We start from the raw sequence: 25,352 nt of genomic DNA, 5'->3' as shown, positions 1-25,352 counted from the left end.
TGGTCTGAAGTGGGTTTCTTGCAGGCAGCATATAGAAGGGTCTTGTTTTTGTATCCATTCAGCCAGTCTGTGTCTTTTGGTTGGAGCATTGAATCCATTTCCACTTGAGGTGATTATTAACATGTGTGTTCCAATTACCATTTTCTTAATTGTTTTGGGTTTGTATTTGTAGGTGTTTTCCTTTTCTTGTGTTTCCTACTTAGAAAAGTTCCTTTAGCACTTGTTGTAAGGCTGGTTTGGTGGTGCTGAATTCTCTTAACCTTTGCTTGTCTGTAAAGCTTTGATTTCTCTGTTGAATCTGAATGAGATTCTTGCTGGGTAGAGTATTCCTGGCTGTAAGTTTCTCTCTTTCAGGACTTTCAGTATATCCTGTCATTCCCTTCTGGCCTGCAGAATTTCGGCAGAAAGATCAGCTGTTATCCTTATGAGTTTTCCCTTATATGTTATTTGTTGCTTTTCTCTTGCTGCTTTTAATATTTTTTCTTTGTGTTTAATTTTCATTAGTTTGACTAATATGTGCCTCAGTGTATTTCTCCTTGGGTTTATTCTGTATGGGACTCTCTTTGCTTCCTGGACCTGATTAATTATTTCCTTTCCCATGTTGGGGAAGTTTTCCACTATAACCTCTTCAAATACTTTCTCGGACACTTTCTTTTTTTCTTCTCCTGGGATGCCTATAATTCGAATGTTGGTGTGCTTAATGTTGTCACCAGGGTCTCTGAGACTGTCTGCCATTCTTTTTATCTTTTTTTCTCTTCCTGCTCTGTGGCAGTTATTTCCCCCATTCTATCTTCCAACTCACTTATTCATTCTTCTGCCTCAGTTATTCTGCTGTTTATACCACCTAGAGTATTTTTAATTTCAGTTATTTTGTTGTCCATTACTGTTTGTTTGCTCTTTAGTTCTTCTGAGTCCTCATTAACTGTTTCTTTTATTTTCTCATTTTGTTGTCGAGATTTTGGATCATTTTTACTATCATTACTCTGAATTCTTTTCAGGAAAGTTTCCTATTTCCTCTTCATTTATTTGGTCTTGTGAGTTTTTTTCCTGTTCCTTTGCCTGCATGGTGTTTCTTTGTTTTCTCATTTTGTCTCATTTATAGGATTTGCTGTCTCCTTTCCCTATGCTGCCTAGTAGTAATTCCTCTTGTTTCTGCTCTCTGTCCCCTGTGGTGGGGTTTTTCCAGTGTCTTGAGTAGGCTTCCTGGTGGGGGGGTCTGGTGCCTGCTTTCTGGTGTGTGGCTCTTGTCTTTTCGCTCTGATGAGCAGGGCCATGTCAGGTGGTGTGTTTTAGGGTACCTGTGAGGTTAATATGGCATTAGGTAGTCTGTGTGCTGATGGATGGGTTTGTGTTCCTGTCTTGTTTGTAGTTTGGTATGAGGTGTCCAGCACTGGCAGTTGCAACCAGTTGGACAAAGCTGGGTCTTAGACTCTGATACAGGGCTCTGTGAGGGTTCTCTGCAGTTAATCTTCCCTGTGTCTGAGGACTCCCTAGTAGTCTAGCATCCTGGATTCAGTGCTCCTTCTCCAGAGCCTCCTACTTGACTTCTGATGGAGTAGTCCAGACTTCAGAGGTTGCTTGTCCCTGCAATAAAGGGGTTTAAAGAAGACTGTCCAAGCCCCAGACTAATGGCAGAGTGTTGAGTCGAACAAATACTAAATCAAGGAAACACATACATGTATAAGACACAAAAATACTGAATCCAATAGAACATAAGGCACTAGAAATACTTGACAGAAGAACCCAAGTATGCAATCAGACAGACAATCAAAGAGAAAACCAACAGAAATTCAAAAGCAAAAAAACCAAAAAAAAAAAAAACCCAAAACAAACAAAGAAACAAAAAAATACCACACACACAAATGCAAATCCAGGGAGATTTTGAAAGCTAGGATCAAATATAATAAAGAGCAAGAGTACCACCAGACAGCCTGAAGATTCTCAGAACGAAATCAGACAATTATACTTAGAACTAAGATAAAGACAAAACCTAATAATAAAAACCAAAGCAGTATGTCACCTGGAGGATAAAGCAAGGAAACAGCAGACCGGTAATACTGAGTATAAGTATATGAAGATAAAATAAACTAAAAAAGGATAGAAGACAGGGCAATAGAAGAGTATAGTGTGATTGAAAATATGAAAAGAAAAAGAAAAGAGAGAAAAAATAGAAATGTATAAAAGACAGAGAAGGAAAGAAGGTAGGAGAGATAAAGTTAGCACTACAAAAAACTTAGCTAGAAATAGAAATATGTAAAAACGTCTAAAAATAAAAATAGAAGAAAAAATAGAAGAAAAGAATAAAAAAATGTTATGTGTAGATCCCTTAGGACTAAGATCATAGTTAATTAAAAAAAAAAAAACTACACACACACAAACACATATCCAGGAAAATTTTCAAAGCTAGGATCAAATATAGTAAACAGCAAGAGTACAATCAGACAGACTGAAGATTCCCAAAACAAAATCAGACAATTATAATCAGAACTAAGGTAAAGACCAAACCTAATAATAAAAACCAAAGCGAGAGAGTAGCACAGACATATATATATACTACCAACTGTAAAATAGTCAGTGGGAAGTTGTTGTATAACAAAGGAAGTCCAACTCGAGGATGGAAGATGCCTTAGAGGACTGGGGCAGGGAGGGTGGGGGGGAGTCAAGGAAGGGAGAGAATACGGGGATATGTGTATAAAAACAGATGATTGAACCTGGTGTACCCCCCCCCCCAAAAAAAATAAAAACAAACCAAAGCAGTGTGTCATCTGGAGAATAAAGGAAACAGAGCCAAGCGATAATATTGATTATAAGTATATTAAGATAAAAGAAACTAAAAAAGGATCGAGGACAGGGCAACAGAAGAGCGTAGTGTGACTGGAAATATGAAAAAAAAAGAAAAGAAAAAAACAGAAATGTATAAAAGATAGAGATGAAAAGAAGGTAGGAGAGATACAGTCAGCACTACAAAAAACTTAGCTAGAAATAGAAATATATAAAAAGGCTAAAAATAAAAATAGAATAAAAAATAGAATAAAAAAAGTTATAAAACGTGTAGATCCCTTAGGACTAGAATCGTAATTAATTAAAAAACAAAAACAAAAAAACCTAGAACTGACCCCAGAATGGACCAAATCAATAGAATTAATAGAATTAATAATATTTCTGTTTCTTTAGGGTCTCAGCTGTAATTGTCCTTCTACCCGCCTTGCTCTTTGTATTACTCTGTGACCAGCAGAGCTTCCTTTATTGTTTATCTGTAAGCGCTGGTGTGTGGGGAGAGAGAGGGTACAACAGTGGTAACTTCCCCTGGGGCAGAGTGAGCAGTGGCTTGCTGACTGGGTCGCAGTGGCTTGGGCGGTGCCTGTTGCAGAAGGATGCTGGTGGCTCGGGCTGAGAGAGCAATTACAACTGCGGCTCCTCTGGGGCAGTGTTCTTATTGCAGATTCTCAAGTAACAGAATTAATGTGGGCAGCTAAAATCTAGCTCACAATTCAAATAATGATGATATTAGGTGTAAAAATACACAACAGGAACAAGTTTGAATTACTGTCATGGTTTATCATCTGTTTAAAAATGTAAGTTCCTAAGACCCATTCCAGACTTAATGAATTAAAAACTCCACAGGCGGCTCCTGATTCAAAATTTTAATCAAATTCTTCAATAATATTAATCAGCTGAGGTCTGTGAACAACTGCCATAAGGTTTATTGCTATTGTTCAAATACAAAAATAAATGCAATTATATTTCCCATTAAATATTTTTGTCATCAATCTGGTTGATGATTAATTGAAAACTGTCCATGGAACAGTATTAGCACTACTTCCTACTTATTTTGTCACTAAGGTTGTGTTTAGTTTTTTATGAAGATAAGCAGAAAACACATATTTTAAAGCACACGGAGAGCATGCAATTATACTAATTTGTTACTGGGAGGCTCACAATGTTGAAAACAGGTGAAGAGTCTACTGTTAAGAAAGAAAGAATAATACGCAGCATTCTGAAAGAGATGTCTGATTGCCAAAGGCTTGTTTCTTTTTATGTTCTTGGAAGACAGTATTTTTTCATGTCCTGTTAGCCATTAATCAAATACAGACACTCTGCTACTTCCTTTAGTAAAGTTTAAGAGTCCTGATTCTACAAATACGGAAGCCCATCTACAATCCAATGCCCCTTCTATCTCACTGCTCAGTCCATTCCTCTCTGTTCCCAGAGATTGTTGTTGCTTCTGTCACTCAGCTAACAGGTGGTTAAGCTTCTGCTCCGAGCAAGGAGGTTTTTCAGTTGCTGCTGGCCACACCAAAATGAACTATCACACTGATTTAGAAATCACTTTGCCAGATTGGAAACAGAGACTCCAAATAGTTGGACGACTTGTCCAATGGCATTGAGTGGAATATAGCACGGTCTGCATCTTTCTGACTCCAGAGTGCTCTTATACAACTGTGTCTCTATGAGATGAAAATGATATAAAAATTGTTTACCAGGAAAACACAAAGGAAGTGACATAAGGAAGTTTAAAGGAGGTGAGATTCTCTTTGAGATAGTATTTGAGAACCCATTTCAAAGAAAAGCTAGAGAATTAACAAGGAAAAGAGTGGGAATACCAGAATGGGCATGTCTGTGAACAGCAATTTCTTAGGCAGTTGGCAATAAGAGAGTAGAACTGGGTAAGGCCAGAGAGTGAGTCTAGCTTGGCAGCCAAAGGGCTTGAGGGCCAGCCAAAGTATTCAGATTTTATAAGCAACATGGAAACATCAAAGGCTTTTGGTTATTTTCTTTTATTAGAACTATGCTATATGTTAACCTGGAATTTTCATTTGCAACAAATTGAGCAGAGATACTAGAGTCAGGAGTACTAGGTGAAATGATCAGTAAGAGAAGAAGCATTTGCTCAATGCACTCATGGTCACCTGGGAGTCAGCAACTGACCCTCATCATCAATTAATAGGGCTGTGATAGCTACAGAAATCAGAAGAGGACACGGGACATTGGAGGAGATCATTCTGCTCTAGTCTAGGGACAGGAAAGAAATGGGAATGTGATGGGTAGAGGTACTCAGATATTTCTTGGTCAATTAATAATGTTGATACATCTCATGTGCTCTGTTGACATTCACCTTTTTTTCTTTCTTTTCTCTCTCTTTTTGTCTTTCCTTCCCCTCTCCAACCCTACCCCCTTTCTTCCTTATTTCTCGAATTCATTCAGTCACTTCTGTGCATTAGATGCCATTCTTTGGTTAGTCCCTAAGTGGTTGGGAATAAAACAGTAAGTAAGGCATCTCACTAGGATCCTGTAGCATCTTATATGAGAGCAGATTAAGAAAGGTGTTATAAGGACCAGGATGCACAGGGATGCAAAGCTGTTGACCAGCTTATCAGAAAGCTGTGAAGAGAATGGCTGGGAGGAGCCAGTTCTGCTGACTTCACAGGAACCCCTTTTTCCCTAATCATCCAAGTTCTCTTCTTTCCCAACCCCCTTCCACATCTCCATCAAGCGTGGGCTTGATCATGTTTTCTCAAGTTGCAGAAAGGGTCCTCCACGGCTGTAAAGAGCTTGCACTAAGACAGTCACAGGACTGGAAGACACTTAGAGAGACTTTTCTGCAAATTTGTTTCTTAATTTCCCGAGAAGTGGCTCTTAAGAGTCTTGGATTTCCTTCTATTCACACAGCATTGGAGAAATGGACTCAGTGATTAAAAGTTTTTTCTTGGTTCATGTATGTGTCTAGCTTCTATTATTATCTTTCTTTTACTTCTACCTCCTCAACTGTAGGAGAAAGGGCACAGAATTTGAAATTTTACAAATCCCAGTTCCATTTACTAGCTGTATGATTTGAGCCTCAGTTTCTTCAGCTACAGAATGAGAACAAAAGACCTACCTCCCAGGATTGTAAACATCAAATGAGAATAAGGTATCTTGTCAATGGTGCAGTAGCACATTAACGGTTATTGCTTCTTAATTGCTTTATAAAACCTCATTTATAACTAGCCATTATCTTTCTTGTGATATCAGATATATATCATCTATATCTATATATATACATATACATGTGCATTTTTTACATTTTCTTAAACAGGCATCTGGTCCTTCAGAGGATGATCCTGCATCCTTCTTTGAGCTATTCTAATTGAAGAACCGCTAAAGAACCAGGAATAAATCATTTAAGAGTTCACATAGCAACCAGGAACATAAACTGATCCACAAATCAATAACATAAATCAAATTAATCTGCTAAATCAGATTGAAGCCAAATATTAAAGTCCTTTTGACTCAACCTTGACCTGATATGTTTTGGGAAAGTCAATATTAATCAGTTAAAACTGGAAATAAACATTTGTGGTTTTCTAATATTACAAAACAAGAATAACTATACCCTAGATCAGTGTATCCCCAACTTGTCCCTTGGGAAAAAAAAATCACCTGGTATGTTTGAAAAGAATGAAGATTCCTGGCCCTCATCCTAAATTAGAATCAGAAAAGAGACAAGGGAATTTGAAGTTCACCCCAAAAGCCAGGTGATTCTTATGACTGGGCAGGTGTATGACCCAGTACATTACAGCAGCAGCTGGCCAACTATAGCTTGGGGACCAAATCCAGCCTGCTCCATGCTGGTGTAAATAAAGTTTTATTGGAACAAAGTCACATCCATGTGTATTGTCGACTGCTGCTTTCACACAACAGCAGCAAAGTTGGGGAGTTTCAACAGAGACTGTACAACCCACAAAGCCTAGAATATTTATTATCTGGCTCTTTATAAAAATAGTTTGCCAATCCCTACTCTAGAGAAACATCAAAGGCAATAGGAAGATTACTGATTAGGGAGTTAGGAGCTCTGAGTTTATAGTTCACAGTCCCTGTTCTACAAAAATCAGGGGGCCTCGGGGAGGATATTCAGTCTTTTAGAAACCAAACCATTTGATCTATAGGCAGTGAAGCCTGGGTAAAATGTAGATCTATCCTTCTTTTCATGGAAAGAAGTCATCTTTTTTCTGAAAACTTAAAAGTTTGCTAACTAAAATATCACGATCCTTTGATATTTTGCTGAAAGCATTACTAAACCACCAAAATAAATATGTAACTCACTTAATCAAAGGCTTTGAAAGGTGGCTAGATAAGCTTTCACTGAATGAAAAAGGAGAAATCGTTATCATTTATCAAGTGATTGATGGAATACTTCTTTCAAAACTTGTGTGGGGGGGAAGAAGTTAAGTAAAATGGTTTTTTGTGATAAAATGTTTGAGAACCGCTAAATTAGGTGTTCTCTAATGTCCCTTTGATTTCTAAAATTCTGTGAACATAAATGCCCCGCATGGATACTTCAAAGTTATTATGACCACTTCTCTCTCTCTTTTTTTTTCTCCCTGAGTGATGAGAGGGCCAAGAAGCACTGGGGGTGGGGGGTGAGTGGTTAAAACAAAGATAAAATGGAGTTATGTAGGCACATAAGTTTGGTAATTGCTGAACTGAATAAGGATAAAAGCATCTTTTTATTGCTTTTTTACTCTCTTTTTAAAGTCTTTAATATGTAAATGTGCCTGATGAATTTTCAAAAGGGGAGACATATCATATTGTATTTCCCAAACTCATATAACCACGAAGACTCATTTTTCTGAACATCTCTTGTGACCTCTTTTCTATAGAAAACTGCTTTAAATAATGATGATCAGTGGGCTCTTTCATAGATTTATGACAGAATAGAGCTGAATGGTAAGAGTAATTTGCCTGTAAGATGAGGAGGATACCCAGGGGGCAGGTGTGGGGGTGCTCTCTCCTGAAGGCTCCAGGTAATGACCCTGGTGCCAAGCAGCGAATGTGGCACTGGAGTGAGGAGGCGGGGGCTCTGCCATTCAGGACTCAAAAATAAACAGTTTTTTAAGGTCCACACACCCCCAATCATCCTCGAAACGTACTATCTGCTACAAGAAGTTACTTCACCTACTAACACCCTCACTTCCCAGCCTGTGTTTTTACCTTCCCGACCATTTCTGGTTTTTAAAACGATGTTGAACGTCTCTGAACTGGACTTCACGTGCATAAGTGTATGTGTTTTGCAGAACTGGAGCACAAAATATGACTTATAAGCATAGTATCCTTGGCAGCCCTGATCATAGATTCAGGAAAATACTGACAGTTACAAAGAGTGATAAAGTAGCTAAGATGTAGCAAAAGGTGGCAAGGAAGTGTCTCAGCCTGTGTTACCCCAGGAAGCAGATCCTGAGACAAACAACTCAGGTCACTGCGCAGACCTTCCTTCGTCTTGTCCTTCCAGGAGTGTGTGAGTGGAGCTGCCACGTGGTAGGTCCCCCTTGGCCAGCACAGCCAGATCCTGCTAACTCATCAGTGAAGTGTGCCTGGATGGCTGCCATCTGCTTCTGTTAGTTGTCAAGAATCGGCCGTGAGGACACAGCAATGGGGTGAAACAAGGTGAAGAGGCAGGAAAGCTACATGATGTGGGGGGTCTGTGCCACCTGTTCTGGTGATACTTTGTGTCATCTATACCTGTGAGGACTTGATCCTGAGTATTTCCATGGCAAAGTGCATTGCTGCTGTGTCCACCTGACCTTGAGATGTGGAAGGTTTACTAACATCCAGCTCACAAAGGATGGCCCTTGGCGCTCCATGGCCCAATAATTATTCCCTACCGAGGCCAGGACCCTGCGAGGGGCACTTTTTAAATGGAGAGCAGTGTTCCATGGAGAGACGAACTCGCCAAGACCCCTGGGTCTCTGGCTTCCTGAGGGGCCGGCAGGGGACCCCAGTCACACTCTCACACGTCACAGGCACCGGCAGCACCACAGGGCTGCTGGGTCCTGCGGTTCCGGGGACAGGAATGCCTTCCATATGGCCAGGACACACGGATGAGTCCTGACTTGCTCAGGAGGCCACTGAAAATTGGCATTGTTCCAAGTAAAATCAAGACATGGCTGTGAAAAATGTTCTGAAATGTATGTTGTTTCCAAATCTAAAGAAGCCCTCCCCCGATACTGACCCCCTTCTTTAGCAGTTGGAGACGCCGAATGTAGCATGGTGTCCTCCGTCTGGGTGGGGAGTCCAGACACGTAGTCACCACCAATCCCCACGCTCCCCTTCCTCCTGCACCTTGTCTCAGCGCCCGATGGGTGCACGTCTGGGTAACTGAGATGCTACTGTGGGCCAAGAGTAATCACGATGTTTATAATCAAAATCTGATCATGCTGTCAGGGAAGCAATCCAACTCCCAAAACCTATCTGAGGGTGTGCTGGCCAAAGCCATTCCCGGTTCCACGGCAGCACAACTAGTTTGAGAAAGCAAGGCTCGAAGCAAAGGCGTATGTGGTCGTACTTCACTAGAAAGTACAATCACTGAGGAAGTAGTAAGGGGTGAGGGGGAAAAGGGAAAGCCAATGTAAAGACATGCTACCGAGCTGGCCACCTCTACATGCAAATGAGTTCCCAGTCTGGCACAGCTGTCTTGTGAAATGCCACCAATACCTGTCCCCAGCTCATCTGGGGAGAAAAAGAACAATGCATGTGTTCACATTTAACCCCCAGATCCCACCTCCCGCTGGGGAAGGGTTTACACCACGAGCTTTGAGCTCCCCGTACACCTTCTAGTTGCCCATGGGTTAGTGCCAATCAGGATCCCATGGTATTTGAAGCCTTGGGGTAAACAGGACAGCCCTGGAGATGAGTGGGAGGCACAGCGCATGTGCACCGTAAGTTTGCCTCTGGCTGGTGTCAGCTGGAGCCCACCTGGTGCCGGCAGTGGCAGGAGTAAGTAGAGCAAGAGACAGCTGTGCCTGAGCTATCAGAGGCAGGAAGAAGCCAGTGAAGATGGAGAAAATAAAGAGCGGATAATTGAGGGATGAAATTAAACATATAGCTGGAGGGGATTTTTTTTTAAGGGAAGAAATATTAAGAAAGAAAAAATTACAAAATATTGAAAAGTAATGTACATAAGATGAAAGATGTTTAATTTTATCAGTAATGTATTGGGTAAAGTAACCTGCTAAAAATTAGATAGGCATTAAGAATATTTCAGCTTTGGAACACCTGATGTGGGTGGCATATTGGGAAATCAATACAAAATGAATCAGCAGTGAGGATCTGGCTGCAGTTAGAGTCACTTCGGTGTGATTCTTTGACTCTTCTCAGCATTATGCCCTCGGCAGAGAACAGAAAAGCTGTTGCTGTGGGGAAGTTAGATTTTATTGCTGGTACGGCACGCAGAGCATACAGATGGCCAAGGGGATGAGGGAGCCGAGAGAGCCTGTATCTTGAACCCACAGTGGTCAGACATGACCAAGAAACCCAAAGCAACGCTGATAAAAAGAATGTCAGAAGGCTTCCACTACCCGATTTCAAGACTAACTATAAATGAAACTCTAAGTAATTAAGACAGAGTGGTTTGGGTATAAATACAGACATATGAGATCAAAGACGATCAATCCATAAAGAGACCCACACATGGATGATTGATGGATTTTTTTTTTAAGCACTAATGTATTTCAAAGAGGAGGAAAATCTATTTAAAACATGGTGTTGGAACAACTGTGTATCTATATAGAAAGATGAACCTCGACTTCTTCCTCACTCCATACACAAAAGTTTCCTTGAATGGATGATGGACCTACAAGTGAAAGCCCTGTATCCACACCTCCAACCACTCTTCCCCTCACTTACCCCTCTCCCGCCACACTGGTCACCTTGGTGCCAGGCACGTGTGTTTCCCTCTGCCTAGAATCTCTAGTTCTTCCCATAGCTGATCCCAAACTCCTAATTTGTCACCACCCACCTCTTTTCCCCTTTGGTAACCATAAGTTTGTTCTCTATGTCTGAGAGTCTGTTCCTGTTTTGTAAATAAGTTCATTTGTGTCGTATTTTAGAGTCCACATATAAGTGATATCATATGGTATTTGTCGTTCTCTTTCTGACTTACTTCACTTAGTATGATGATCTCTATGTCCATCCATGTTGCTGCAAATGGCATTATTTAATTCTTTTTTTATGGCTGAATAGTATTTCATTGTATATATGTACCACATCTTCTTTATCCATTCATCTGTTGATGGACATTTACTTGGCTTCCATGTCTTGGCTATTGTAAATAATGCTGCTATGAACACTGGGGTGCGTGTATCTTTTCAAGTTAGAGTTTTCCGCAGATAAGTGCCCAGGAGTGAAATTTCTGGATCATATGACAACTCTGTTTTTAGTTCTTTAAGGAACTTCCATATTGTTCTCCATAGTGGCTGCACCCCATCAACAGTGTAGGAGGGTTCCTTTTTCCCCACACCCTCTCCAGCACTTGTTATTTGTAGACTTTTTAATGATGGCCATTCTGACTTGTGTGATGTGGTACCTCACTGTAGTTTTGATTTGTATTTCTCTAATAATTAGTGATGTTGAGCATTTTTTCATGTGCCTATTGGCCACCTGCATGTCTTCTTTGGAGAAATGTCTATTTAGGTCTTCTGCCCATTTTTGTTTGTTTATTTGTTTGTTACTGAGTTGCATGAGTTGCTTGTATATTTTGAAAATTAATCCCTTGTCAGTTGCATCATTTGCAAATATTTTCTCCCAGTCTGTAGGTTGTCTTTTCATTTTGTTTATGGTTTCCTTTGCTGTGCAAAGCTTGTAAGTTTGACTAGGTCCACTCCCTTTTTTTTTTTCTATTTCTTGGGAGACTGACCTAAGAAAACGTTGCTAGGATTTATGTCAGAGAATGTAAAACAACAGTTCTTAACAAATCGATGAAAGTCACAGAAATACGAACTAGAAGAAAATGTCAGGGGATTCATGGATTCTCTAACATCCAGACAGGAACTGTGTACAGTGAATCTCTGACCTAAAGTTATAAACGTAGTAAACGCTGATGAATGAAGGATGGACATGGCTAAAATCAATGTAAATCATAATGCTTCCAGAACATTCAAACTGGAGACTTGGTGGTGGCCACAATGGATGGTATCTGACCAAAAACAGTTCCTATGGTTAATTATGTCTTATATGTAGAGTCAAAAAAAGGTACTAGGAGAAAGAAAATGTTAGATTACTGTTGCTTCTTGAAGTACAATAGCTGGATTCTAATATGTGTTTTGTTTCACTACAAATGATGCATCTTTGTATACTTGTATAAAAAAAACTGTATATTTCTAAATATTTCTAAATATATTTCTAAACATATCTAGGGAGGCCTTACTTTTGACTATCTTCCTTCCAAATAAGAGGATGATTCTTTCCACTGGCAAAATCATTTTAGTTGTCAGAGGCCATGAGGTGACTTTAATATTTAAAATTTATATCTATGAGAGGACACGTCTCCAGGTTCCATCCTATATATGGCATTCTTACACAATAGTATTTCAATAAGACAACAGATTACCCTAGTCCTAGAATTTAGAAGATTATTTTGATAATATTTTAGAGAAAAAAGCTGAATACAGAACTTTTGGAAATTTTAAAATAATCACTTTTATTAACTCAAATGGAAATTCAGAACATAAAGTGAGAAAAGTATATATTAACAGACTACAAAATGCATGAAAGTATCCCTAAACTCCACATGCCAAGACACCTAAGTTTGATTATATTATACACTGCACTCAAAAGTTCTACTATCTATTAGCTGGGACAATATGTACTCCTAAGATAAACCAATTCTGTTTTTCAGGGATAAATTGTATATACTTTTTATACTTTACTGCATGGTCATAAAGGGAAGTGCAAATGCATTTTATTAAATTACCAAATAATGCTAAAGATTTCTTAACTTTCAATGATAAAAATTGAGGGTTGTGGACAATGGCATTTATTCAATAGTCATGCAGTCAAGAAGACAGATTAATATGTGAATAGTGAAGACATCGAATGAATCAAAGTTTAGTCATACAACCAACATAATGCCTTTCAAATTGAGTGAATATTAGTGAGTTGTGATAAAAAGGATTAGAGGTAAAAACAAACAGGCCTATATAGACAAGAGTGTTTTTAGGAAAGAGGCACGTGAACTCAAGAGGGTAACGCTTTGGTTTTTGGACAATATGTCTATTCAGATGTGCACATTTATACCAGCAGTTGTTTTCACGTCAGATGGTTGTATCCAATACTGTGAAACAGTGCATGTAAATAATCCAAGAGAGTCTAGTTACATGGACAGATGGCCACTCTGACCAGTGTACTGGTTAGATGTGTCCTTCACTCAGTGAAGACTGAGTCCGGGGGTTGGAGAGAGAGTGGTTGAGGGACCAGGTGGTTGGAGCGGGTAGTCTGTGAGCGAGGTGTAGTGCACAGTAACCCAAGTGGCCAAACTGATGCTGAGCAGGGACAGAAGATGACAAAAGCTGGGGATTCAAGTTGGGTGCAGTAAATCATCATGCTAGTCACTGAAGGTCTCCAGTCCCACATTATTTCTGTCAATGTCTCAAATTCAACTTAAAATTTGCTGTCAGAATCCTGTTGGTTGGCAATTCTTTGGGGTATCCGGCAGCCTCAGAAGACACTGGGTTTATACATTAACAATTATATCCTCTCCAAAACCCTAATGGTCAGATTTTCTCATCCAAAGGGATAATTAGCAAACATGTTTTCCCAGATTGTCTCTGTTTGGTGTATATTTCCTTGGTTGGTGCTTGATCAAGGAGAAACACTGTGAAATGCACCTTTAAATGCAAAGACAAGAGCTGCTTTTTCAAAGCAGATTTAGCTAGAGATACCTTATTAGAACAGGAATAATTTCCTGGCAGAGAAATGCATCCTAATTCAACAATGAACACAACATCCTGGATGTTGGTTATTTAACCATTTGAGCTGACTCCTTCAGACTGAAAAGCTACCCTTCAGTTACTCACATTTCTAAACACTGAAAGCTTCTTGGGGGCATCTACTTTTTATAGCTTTAAGAAACTATCTTAAGAAAAGGCCTATAAATTTACATTTTTCTGAATAACACAAAAAACTGTTCAGCAATACCCAAAACATTTTACAGAAGCATTTCATGGGAATTTGACAAAGAGTTGTAATGTACAGTGCAATACATGCAGTCGGAGTATAATTTGACCATTCAACAGAGAACAAAGAAATCCAAAATAATGCCTGGAGCTTTGAAAAGAGAAATGGATATAATGATTAATGCTTTGTGAGATCTGGGGGACATTTCCTCAGGAAGAACCATATATCTACCCCCCATTATTATGATTTCAATTTTTTATGGCATTTTACATCATAACAGCAAGCCTCTTTGTCTAAATTTAGCCCTTTGGCTATATTCTGACAGTCTATTTGTGTTCTGATTTCATGAATAATAAATGACTGAATGTGAAGAAATATATAGCTTTCCTCACTCATGCAAAAAGTTTTAAAATAAAATACATTTTAACATAAATGCTACTAAATATTTTTTAAAAATCGAAAGGAATAAAATTTGACAAGGTGGGCCGTTCTTTATTTTTCTCCTCTCTCATTCAAAAGATTCATGGCATAATGAAAAGAGCAACGGAGTCAAGAAACCCATAATCCATTTTCCAGTTGGTTTTGGAAACATCTCCATTAAAATGATTAAGGTTTGGCTAGATCTTTCAGGTCTTTCTTGAACCTTTGACACTTGCATGTAGAGATACGCCAGGGGGATGTGCGTGCAGGGTAAACTTGCCTACCTAACAGGTTTTCACTAGGAACTAAGAAATTGTCAAAAATTAGCATATGTGGAATTATCTGTATCTTACAGTTTCTCCCGGAACTGTGCTGAAGAGCTAAAGGCACTGAATATCCAGGGCTGAAGGGAGGTTTGAGTTGGGGTACCAAATCCTCAGGACCAGCACATCACGGAGACAGGATTCAACAACCTCCTTTTAGACACCTCACTTTCTCTTCTTACTGTTGTGTTGACATGATTTACCTAGTTCCAGAGAAATTCTCAATTCAGGTCTCTAAGTGATGGGAACAACGTTGTCTCTACTGGGCCATCCAAATGGAAACTCATGTAGGACAATGAGTCTATTGTGGTTGGCAGTTATAACAGAAACATATTAACTAGCTCCCTTGATGCCAAGTGCTGATGACGGCTTTCATCCCACTTGTAAATAAATTAATAGTGAAATAAACTTATATTGCAAAGTTCTCTTTCAAAAAGAATGACAGATGATGGAAGGGAGAAAGACAAAGGAAAAGGGCTTGTTAGACTGCCACTCTTTTAATTAGGTACAGAATGTGGGATGTGAAATATGTCATGAACATGTTTACTATATGATCATTTAGTATGATAGAAAAAATAAGCAAAAGTCATTTTTGGTATCTTATTCTGAAGCTCAGCAAGCCTCCATCTGAGCTCTTCTTCACTGAGCGAATTACAGAAACACTGCCACTTGCTGTGTCTCTAAAGACCAAGACACTCTTCTGTTTGCTCCAGGGGAGCCAGGCTATAAAGACCGTAAATGAGGCTAGTGGAAGGGTCTGGAGCTGCCTGAACACTCTCAGAACAGCTGCTGGGTTAATTCAGCAGGAACCACAATTCTCAAGCTGGCAGACCCTCAACGTTCCCTCTGATTGGCTAGGGGACCTTAAAAGATCACAGCCTTTGCAAATAAATCAGCAGTTTTTTTCCTACTATAAGATCATCCCTCCAGCCAGGGGCTAGGTGCCCTTTGGTACCAAGAATAAGCACTTAACCTTGATGTCCGTGGCTTGCACATGGCTTTACCACTAGCCCCAGCTGACCTCAGCCTTCAGTGAAGCCCACTGAAGTCCTGCTCCAATCCATTCAAGAACCTATTCTACAATTACTCTCATACTTAGATCAACATCTGAGGCATTCTCAAACCAATAAATGTAATATATTCTTTCTCTATGTCTCTACAGAACTTTAGTTCAGAGATACAGTCAGAAGTTAACAAAAAGGAAGCCCATAGTTAAAAATACGTTTAGAAAAGTTTCATTTCATATCTGTTTCTCAGAGATGAACTTACCGTAACTTATTAAATGCTCTGTGTTCTATAGTAAATAAAATTGTTCAACTCTGTTTAATCCGGTATTCCTCAAACATCTGATTACTCAACTATCCTCTCATTTAATTATTAACCTTGGAAAAACATCAATGGCCTACAGAAGACAATTTGGGAAAAACACTAATGTAAACTAAATTTCTTCAAATAATATTTACACAAGAATGAAAGTTAAAAGAGGGTGCACTTTTAGGAAACAACTTTTTTTATATATTATGTATAAAGTTCATGTAAAGGCGCAAAATGAGTATCCTGAATTTTCCTGTTTTATGCAGTTTTAGGAAGTGACAGCTCTATATTTTACATACAAATATAAGTTGTGGGTGATTAATGATACTGAAGACAGGCTGTTCTCCCAAAGATAAACTCCATCAAGTTACGAGGATCCCTACTTTTGCTAAGTCTCCTCCATCCTCACACTTGATTGACTACGCACCCAGGATATCTGTGCTTCAAGACCATTGAAGAGTTCAGGAAGTTTAATTATTCACAAAGTATCACACAAGTATGGCACTGGGCAGTAGAAAACTCTCTCTAATGCACCATATGTAATGCTTCAACCTCTGGTTTAAATGTGTCTGCAGACATTTTTCAGTGTCTCCGTCTGCTCCTTACGGCTGTCATGGAGGCTGGGTCCGTTTGTAATTGGTGGCTTGTCGTCAGCTGAGGGCTCCTCTTTGTCTCTCAGCATCATCCAGCTCTCCCCTATTTCAGCTGCCCTCACCCCTTCTACTCTGTCTCCCTTTTTGCTCAGCTGCCCTGCTTTTTCTCAGTTGTTGAAATGTGAATCAGACTGTGACATGGTGGGTCCACACCTTCCAATGCCTGTCCACCTCATTCAACTACAGCCTCTACCCCTCAGCTGGACTCTAGGTCTCTGACTTCCTGCTCACCACTGCCCTGATTACAGAATCCAGAGGTCCCTCTCTCCCTTTTCTTAGAGCATCGACTTTGCCTTTTCTTAGGAAGAGGTCTTCTTAAGAGCCCTGTTGCCAGTTTTACTAGCCAAGAATGCCCTGCAGCCATCTCTCTGAAACGGAACAACTAAGGAAGACAGCGCCCCATCTCCTGGTGTCTATAGAATGGAAGGAGCCTCACTTCCCTCGATGACTTGCTCCAAAACTGTACAGCTACCTCCCAGATATGAGCAAGTTTACTTTTCCTTTGGGGAAGGCTAGTTCTTCCTGCTTCCTACTGATTTTCTTGACAACACTCATCACCCACTTATTAAACATTTGACTTATTTGTTGTGCTTATTTTCTTATTCTCCTCCAACTATATAAGCTCTTTGCCGACATGAATTTTCCCCGGCTTGTTCACAGCGGTGTCCTTAACGTCTGGAACCAACCATGGTTTACATGGTTGACATTTATAAATACTTTTTTGAATTAATGAATAAAGAAAGGAAGAAATGCAGAAAGGTGTGTATATCCTTTTCTCTAGTAGTCATCAATAAAAGTCAATGTGGATGGATTGAGTGGGGGTTTAAAGTGATAAGGAGAGAGGGCAAAGGGCACAGGTTACATTAACTCGTCTTTCTAATCAGGGGTGAAAGTAGAATTAGGTGTTGTCTGAAGTCAGGTGTGTCAGAAGCACCTCTGATGTGACTCTTAACATACCGTTGATGTACACGCTGTGCAGGAATACAGGAACGGGACCACAGCTCCCTGCTTCTCATCTCAGAATTCATTTAGTTCTATCCATGAAAATACTAAACCTGTTAGTGACTTTGTTTTCATAGAGATATTTATTCTTTTATATATTTAAAAAATTTAATACAGAGGGAAAATAAAACAAAAACTACTGGAAATATTCGGTAATCTTTTTCTACCCTCTTGATCAATTTAGATAATGTGAAAATCATATCTTCCTTGTAAATTTGAAAGAAATTGACTATAAATCACTGATAAATGTCTTTCAATGGCTTTAAGTCTTGGACAACTTTTCCAGTGTCTTATCATCGTTTTGTTTGCATCTTCTGCTTCATTTTTTAAATTAATTTTTATTGGAGTACAGTTGCTTTACAATGTTGTGTTACAACTTGCTATACAACTAAGTGAATCAGTTATACATATACATATATACACCCTTTTTTAGATTTCCTTCCCATCTAGGTCACCCCAGAGCACTGAGTAGAGTTCCCTGTGCTCTACAGTAGGTTCTCATTAGTTATCTATTTTATACATAGTAGTGTATATATGTTAATCTCAATATCCCACCCCCCTCTCCCCCTTGAAAATCATGTTTGTTCTCTATATCTTTTTTCTATTTTTGCTTTTCAAATAAGTTCATCCCTACTATGTTTCTAGATTCCACATACAAGTGATATTATATAATACTTGTCTTTCTCTTTCTGACTTATTCACTCTGTATGACAGTCTCTAGGTCCATCCACGTCTCTGCAAATGACACAATTTTCTTCTTTTTTATGGCTGAGTAATATTCCATTGCATATATGTACCACATTTTCTTTATCCATACCTGTATTGATGGACATTTAGGCTGCTTCCGTGTCCTGGCTACTGTAAGTAATGCTGCAGTAAACACTGGGGTGCATGCATCCTTTTGAATTATGGTTTTCTCTGGATATATGCCCAGGAATGGGATTCCTGGGTCATATGGTAGTTATATTTTTAGTTTATTAAGGAACCTCTATACTGTTCTCCATAGTGGCTGTATCACATTACATTCCTACCAACAGTGTAGGAGGCTTCTCTTTTCTCCACACCCTCCCCAGCATTTATTGTTTGTAGATTTTTTGATGATGGCCATTCTGACCAGTGTGAGGTGATATCTCATTGTAGTTTTTGATTTGTATTTCTCTAATAATTAGTGATGTTTACGAATTAAAGTTTTGAAACAAAATTTAAACAGGCTTCAAAATAACTAAGCCTGAGTCCATGAACATTTTCTCATAGAGATCCAATATTTGATGTGAATACTGAGTCCTGTGGCCTGGCCCAAAGAAAGCATATGAAAATGGTAATAGTGCTGCTACTGCTGACATAGAAAAGAGTTAAATGATTTGCATCTTTTCTGAAGCTAATTAAGATGCCTGTTTGAAAAATATACTTCTTAAGCTCTGAATACTTTTTCCTATCTTCAGGACTTGAACTTACACATATGAGAATGTCCATTTGACCTTAAACCTATGAAACAAAGATAAATATATATTATCAGTAACAGACACAATGAGTCTGGTTCAGGGTTGACTGGGTATAGACAGTTCCTTGGTATGTGTATTACCTACTGTAAAATTTATTCTTAAAAGCAGAGTCTCAACCAAGGCAACTGAAGGTAAGTTGCCCTTCTGAGAAACACTACCTGAGAACTGGATCAAGCCAGAGATTTTATTTCCCTGACAAATTATAAAACAAACTTACTTTCTTGCCATAAACATGCTCCTCTTAGGATTTTAACTCACGAAAATGTAACAAAACCACTCCAACTTGTGACCTTAAAGTGAATTTTAATTTGGTCTTGACACTAATAAAGAATTTACTGCATTCTTAGGTGCATCTACTCACACTGCTTTATAGCCTTTTAAATGGCATTTGGGGGCAGTTACCTACATGATAAGGACATGGAAAATGCTAGAAAAAATGGAAGAAAACTAGTTTTAAGATATTTTCCAGAGTTGCCTTGTCAAGTTGTTCTAGAATGCATTTTAACCTTCAGTGTATTTTAATAATGAGTTTAATAGCAGTACTTAAAAAATAAAAATTTATAGGTGATACCCAGTAGAGTGAGATGTAGAGAAGCTTTAAAACAGCACTGACCTTCAAAAAAGTTTGGAAAAGCAGATAGGAGGGAAAAGGGCCTCCTTTAACAAGATTAGGTATAATCCCTGTGGCATAAAGTAAAATGCACCAAATACTATTTCATATGTGCAAGTTGGTAAGAGACTGGCTTCTAGTATGTACGCTAAAGTGATTCAAAAGCCAGGATTCATTATAAATTGAAAAGCAAATAAAAACAGCATAAGAGAAAAAATACTTGGGAATCAGCTAATTAATTTAAAAATATGGCCCCTACAAATAATCAGAAAGTAATTTTCTTATGAAATTCATCCCTGGCTAAGCTTTTTGTTTGGTTAATTGTATATGGTTTAGGGATCTAATGGGATGGCCAAAGATTACAGGGAGAAACTTCATATTGCCCTGGTTTCCTAGCTGGTGTTGGACTGCCAACGAATAAAACTTGAAACACAGACCTGCTGCTGGCATTTGCTATAAAAGTGGCTACAAAAGCTCGCTATATTTTAAACATATGTTAGGCCATTGTCTTTCTCAACTGATAGGCAACAGAAGTAAAAGTTAAAATGATTTACTACATCTTTTGGCATCCTGAGAGGATGAGGATGATGGTGACAATGAAATAGCTTTAAACTAACCTCTTTAAGGACAGATTCAGAAAAGGGGGATAGAATTTCAGCGGCCAACAAATAAAGCAAATTCATTTCTAAACTGCTTTTAGGTTTATTAAACATTATAACTCCCCAGATCATGAAATGGCACTGGTCCTTTAGTCTACATCAAAAACTGACAGAAGAAAAAATAATGGATAGAAGAGGTAGCTATCTGAGCCACAAAATGATGGCAGTTACACTTCACAACAGGGTTACTCTTTGCTAGGTGCCTTATATCTATGATGTCTGTTTGTTAACAGCACTATAAATTATTTCTTTTTTTGCAGATGAAAACACTAAATTTAAAATATATGGAATACAGCAACTAGAAATGGAGTTTCCAAATTCATATCCTGGCTAGCACTTACTAATTATGGGTATCATCACAGCGTCTCTGTGTCTTTTTTTTTTTTTAAGCTCTTTATTGGAATATAATTGCTTTACACTCTTGTACCAGCTTATGAGGTACATTAAAGTCAATCAGCTGTATTTATACACATATCCCCATATCCCCTCCCTCCCGCGACTCCCCCCCACCCTCCCGGTCCCGGCTCTCTAAGGCATCACCCATCATCGAGTTGATCTCCCTTTGTTATACAGCAACTTCCCACTGGCTATCTGTTTTACAGTTGGTAGTATATATATGTCTATGCTACTCTCTCACTTCGTCCAAGCTTCCCCTTCGTCCTCAGCCCCTTCAACCCCGTGTCCTCCAGTCCATTCTCTGCATCTGCATCCTTACTCTTGTCTTGTCACTGGGTTCATCAGTACCTTTTTTTTTTTTTTTAGATTCCGTATATATGAGTTAGCATACAATATTTGTTTTTCTCTTTCTGGCTTACTTCACTCTGTATGACAGACTCTAGGTCTATACACCTTATTACACATAGCTCCATTTCATTCCTTTTTATGGCTGAGTAATACTCCATTGTATATATATGCCACATCTTCTTTATCCATTCATCTGTTGGTGGGCATTTAGGTTGCTTCCATGTCCTGGTTACTGTAAATAGTGCTGCAATAAATATTATGGTACATGTTTCTTTTTGGATTATGGTTTTCTCTGGGTATATGCCCAGGAGTGGGATTACTGGATCATATGGTAGTTCTATTTGTAGTTTTTTAAGGAACCTCCAAATTGTTTTCCATAGTGGCTGTACCAACTTACATTCCCACCACCAGTGCAGGAGAGTTCCCTTTTCTCCACATCCTCTCCAACATTTGTTGTTTCTAGATTTTGTGATGATGGCCATTCTGATTGGTGTGAGGTGATACCTCATTGTGGCTTTGACTTGCATTTCTCTGATGATGAGTGATGTTGAGCATCTTTTCATGTGTCTGTTGGCCATCTGTATGTCTTCTTTGGAGAAATGTCTATTTAGGTCTTCTGCCCATTTGTGGATTGGGTTATTTGCTTTTTTGGTATTAAGCTTCATGAGCTGCTTGTATACCTTAGAGATTAATCCTTTGTCTGTTGCTTCACTGGCAAGTATTCTCTCCCATTCTGAGGGTTGGCTTCTTGTCTTGTTTACAGTTTCTTTCACTGTGCAAAAGCTTTGAAGTTTCATTAGGTTCCATTTGTTTATTCTTGATCTTATTTCCTTTATTTTAGGAGGTGGGTCAAAAAGGATCTTGCTTTGATGTATGTCATAGAGTGTTCTACCTATGTTTTCCTCTAGGAGTTTTATAGTGTCTGGCCTTACATGTAGGTCTTTAATCCATTTTGAGTTTATTTTTGTGTATGGTGTTAGGAAGTGTTCTAATTTCTGGGTCTTTATTTCATCACCTCTAAAATGGGAACAACTACCTACTATGAGTTATGTGAGAATTACTGAGATTAAAATGAAGTTATAGTGTAGAGCACAGTGCTGGAAACACAGTAATACTTGATAAATATTAGTAACCATCATTAGAGGGATTTGATATTTTGCCTAGAGTCACAGAGCAAATAACTGGCTGAACGGGATTCATCTGTTTCGACTGCTTTACTTTCTTAGAAGACAGAGAACTTTCCTTGGAAATGATTATGCACATGATGAGCCAACAGTATCTCGACAACGCAGATGTTTAATAAATTATTTAGATCGAAGTTGAATTTTACTCTCCTAGTTATGCTTTAGGTAGATTTTATCTCCTTTTCCATACACTGGAAAACTTTCCCAATGTAATACATGGAGTGCTCACAATAATTACCATAGTATATAAACAAAGTGTTGTGGAAATAGGGAGATAGCAATTCCAATGCAAATGCGTTTATTTCACTTTCATATGATTCAGGAGCGGCAGTAACGAACATGAGTGATTGTTTTTTCTCTTCCCAGTTGGGTACAAACCTATAAATTCTTATCTTCTTGAAATTTCCAAGTGAGAACTGGTCTCAAGGTCAATGATTTTTTTTAAAGTTTTTACACTTGTATCCCTTAAATAATAATAATAGTTGTTGCACCTATCAGTTGTCCAAATCTCTGAATCTCAATTTTCTTTGTGTCACTGTGCAATTTCCATTCAATGCCTACGAGCTCTTTATCTAAAGAGGCCATGGTGACCTGCATTAAATCTAATCTGCTGCTTACATCTGCCTCACTATTTATAAACAAATTCAGTATGATGTAGTGAACCACAACTATGTTTTCAGAAGTAGTACATTAAAGACAGAAAAACATAGCTTGAAGCAAATGGCAACAGGGTACTTAAACACAAAATCCTATTGCTTATTTCATAGCATTTTTAGTGACACACTAAAGAAAAATGCTTTTGGCTGCAGACATTAAGAGGCAGCTTTGTGATATATTCTGCCCAAGAAATTATAGTTATCAAAACAAATAAATCTTGCAGGTATCAATGTGATGTGCTTCCATAATACAAAGCTTGAATTCACAGGAGACAAAGGTTATCACACTGTGGACTGAGATATAATTCTCGAGTCTCCATTTTCACTCCTTATAGAGCTTGAGAACATCATAAAAATAAGGCAATGGGTTTATAAGCTTATAAGGTGTGTGCCTGGAAAACACAATAAACAGAAAGGACTTGTTTAAAAAATTCAGTGGGATTTCCAACATGGATTTCCATGCTAAGAGACATTTCTTAGCATGGTACCAGGCTCAGTGGGTGTTACATGTTTCTGGCATCTAAATCCGTTTAGAAGTGAAAAATTCAAAAGGGAAATTAACACAATATCTGTTACTGTACTTAAGAGTATTTGCAAGTTATAAAATTAAAATAATATATTTCCTTGTAAAAATCAAATTCTCCCAAGAAAGCAACACAAGAAGTATAATAGGATGAACTTTTTTTTTTTCCTTTTTTTGGCTGCATTGGGTACTCGTGGCTGCACATGGGCTTTTTCGAGTTGTGGCAAGTGGGGGCTACTCTTTGTTGTGGTACACGGGCTTCTCAGTGTGGTGGCTTCTCTTGCTGCAGAGCACAGGCTCCAGCGCTCGGGCTTCAGTAGTCGTGGTATGTAGGCTCAGTACCTGCAGCTCGTGGCCTCTAGAGCGCAGGCTCAGTAGCTGTGGTGCACGGGCTTAGTTGCTCTGCAGCATGTGGTATCTTCCCGGACCTAGAATCAAACCCATCCGTGTCTGCTGCATTGGCAGGTGGATTCTTAACCACTGTGCCACCATGGAAGTCCCTTCTTAATCACTTTTTACTGAAAATTTTGAATTCTGTTTCCCCACCTTGTAGGAGCTCAGGCACTGCCTGCTGCCCTGCAGGCACAGTTGTGAAGATGAATGCACGTCCCATGTTCATTACACAGAAGAACCAAGGCTCCCAGGTCGCATTCACTCCTCTTGAAAGCTTTCTCCTCATTTCATCTTTTTTTGTGGCACTTCTTTTCTTTCTTGTAAGCTGAAGTATGCACTTAAATGTTTGTTACATTTTACCTAGTACTTACTTTTAAGTATTTTCAGTACATAAAGCAGTCTTATTTTTGGAGACAGAAAGTCTGGATCCCTTTGATAATCAGAAAGAAAAGCTAAAAGAAATAACTTTAATTTGCTCCATTTGTGTTCAAAACAACATCCCAACTCTGAAGCCCCTCTCAGCTATTTCCACCTCTATTTCTTCCTCTGCTCCCCAAACTACTTTGAAAACATAAAGGAATTTCATCATTTCTTGTTTGCATTTATACACAGAATTCTTTTTTTCTCACCACCAACCTGTTGAAAGCCATTCAGAGTCCTCCACAAATGATGTATTTTTTTTTAAAAACCTGATCTGAAAGAGCTCTATATTAGTTCTAGGACTGTCATAATTAATTTTCACAGACTGGGTGGTTTAAAACAATATAAGTTTATTCTCTCACGGTTCTCTAGGCTGGAAGACCAAAATCAAGGTGTCAGCAGAGCTGGTTTCATCTGGAGACTCTGAGGGAGCAACTGTTCTGTGTCCCTCTCCTGGCGTCTGGTGGCTGTTGGCATCCCTTGGGTGTAGCTGCGTCTTTCCAATCTCTGCCTTCATCGTCCCGTGACTTTCTTCTCTCTCTGTTTCCTCTATGTATACACATCTCCCTCTCCTTTCTCTTATAAACACACCAGGCACTGGATTTAGGGCTGACCCTAATCAACTTGGCTTCATCTTGATTTGATTGCATGTGCAAACCCCCTATTTCCAAGTGAAGCAACAATGGTTGGGACTTGAACATATCTTTCAGGGGGACACAGTGCAACCCACTACAAGCTCTTTTTATCAGATCACTCTGTTTTGCTGCTAGAGCATTTTGTATAAAGACTTCTTTCTAATCTGTTTATATTGAATCCTCTACAAATACATGGGCACATAAGGGACAAGTTGGCAAAAAACAGAATGAGGTCTGTTGCACTACTGAATATTAATTGCTTAAAATAATAAGAAAGTCTTACATAGTTTTAAACTAGTTTACTGAGATGAGTTGCCTCTTCAAGAAACATACTCAGTTTTAAGTCTTCATTCAACACTTCAGATTAAAGGTTTTTTTCCTAAAT

At 38.8% G+C, this 25,352-nt stretch overlaps 1 protein-coding gene across 1 annotated transcript in view; it reads right to left on the bottom strand.

The window, feature by feature from the left end:
* DOK6 (docking protein 6) overlaps positions 1 to 25,352 on the bottom strand; it is a 418,365-nt gene that overhangs the window by 204,739 nt on the left and 188,274 nt on the right. The window lies entirely within an intron of this gene.

Source organism: Hippopotamus amphibius, chromosome 11 (genome assembly GCF_030028045.1).
Source record: "Hippopotamus amphibius kiboko isolate mHipAmp2 chromosome 11, mHipAmp2.hap2, whole genome shotgun sequence".
In the NCBI taxonomy this organism is placed as follows: Eukaryota; Metazoa; Chordata; class Mammalia; order Artiodactyla; family Hippopotamidae; genus Hippopotamus; species Hippopotamus amphibius.
Note: the sequence above shows the minus strand (reverse complement) of the source record. Positions and strands in the feature narration are given on the sequence as shown.